Source organism: Myotis daubentonii, chromosome 5, assembly GCF_963259705.1.
Source record: "Myotis daubentonii chromosome 5, mMyoDau2.1, whole genome shotgun sequence".
Lineage (NCBI taxonomy): Eukaryota > Metazoa > Chordata > Mammalia > Chiroptera > Vespertilionidae > Myotis > Myotis daubentonii.
In genome coordinates, this window is record NC_081844.1 from 22,477,089 (window position 1) to 22,478,220 (window position 1,132).

General features: G+C 41.7%; 1 non-coding gene across 1 annotated transcript; it reads left to right on the forward strand.

Moving 5' to 3' along the window:
* Positions 1-541: 541 nt before the first annotated feature.
* Positions 542-670, forward strand: LOC132236325 (small nucleolar RNA SNORA32). The gene has a single exon (XR_009453266.1). It is a non-coding gene; the product is annotated as a small nucleolar RNA SNORA32 (small nucleolar RNA).
* The last annotated feature ends 462 nt before the right edge of the window (positions 671-1,132 follow it).

A 1,132-nucleotide genomic window follows, 5' to 3' on the forward strand; every position in this document is an offset into this window, starting at 1 on the left:
GAGCACCTTTTTGGCCCCTCCCCAGCTGGCCAACCTCCCACATTTTCCCCAGCTTCAATCATGCACTGGTGGGGTCCCTCAGCCTGCCCTGTATCCTTTCTCAATCACTCTCTTAGACCCATTTCTGCAGATGTAAAATGGATTTCATAATAGTACTGACTACATACAATAGACTTTTGTAAAAATGAAATAAGACAATCCATATTAGATTCTAAGCTCAGTACAGTGTGTGGAAAAAATCTAAATATATCTTATAAATGAACTGTTTTTAATCTCACCTGAGGACATACTTAGAGAGACGGAGAAACAGAGAAGCATCAATTTAAGACAGAACCATCAATAGGTTGCCTTTCACATGCATCCCAACCAGGGATCAAACCCACACCCAGGCATGTGCCTTGACCAGGAATCGAACTGGCAACCTTTCGGTGCACAGGACAACATTCAACCAACTAAGCCACTCTGTTTTGGCTATAATTAAACATTTTTAAGAGAAGGAATAAATGAGCACTCTAAAATTGTTTTGTCAAAAGTCATATCATGGTCATTACTAAGGCTTTTAGAATACAATTTCTCATTTGCCATGAACATGACTACAAAACATTTTCCCAATAAGTTTTCTTTCTGCTATATTGGTAGCATTGCTATGTTTAGCCTTTTGGGGATACTTTTTTAAGTCATGTCAATCAAGGATTATAGCACCATTTGTTTTGTGGCAAAGGAACACAACTCTCTCTCTCTCTTGTTGAAGAGGGGTTACCAATTTCCTGAAGATATTAGGAATTGTTCCCCATCACAAGTCAATAAAGTGGAAGTCTGTATCAAGACAGGTTCCTCAGTTGTAGATCTGGTGAAAATATTATCTCAACGTTAGGATAAAATGCATGGAGGTGCTGGGGTCCAACCCCAGCAGGTCCAGGGGTCCCCAAAGGTGTGGACGGAGTCAGCAAAGAAGAAATGATACGGAGACAGCGAAGAAGGAATGACACAGAGATAGCGTTCAGTTGATCAGCAGCCTAGCCAGGATCTCTAGCCAGGATCTCTAGCCAGGATCTCCAGCCAAGTTCTAGTCTGGATCTCCAGCGAAGTTCTGGTTAGGATCTCCAGCAAGGTTCTGTATCCATGTTCTCTT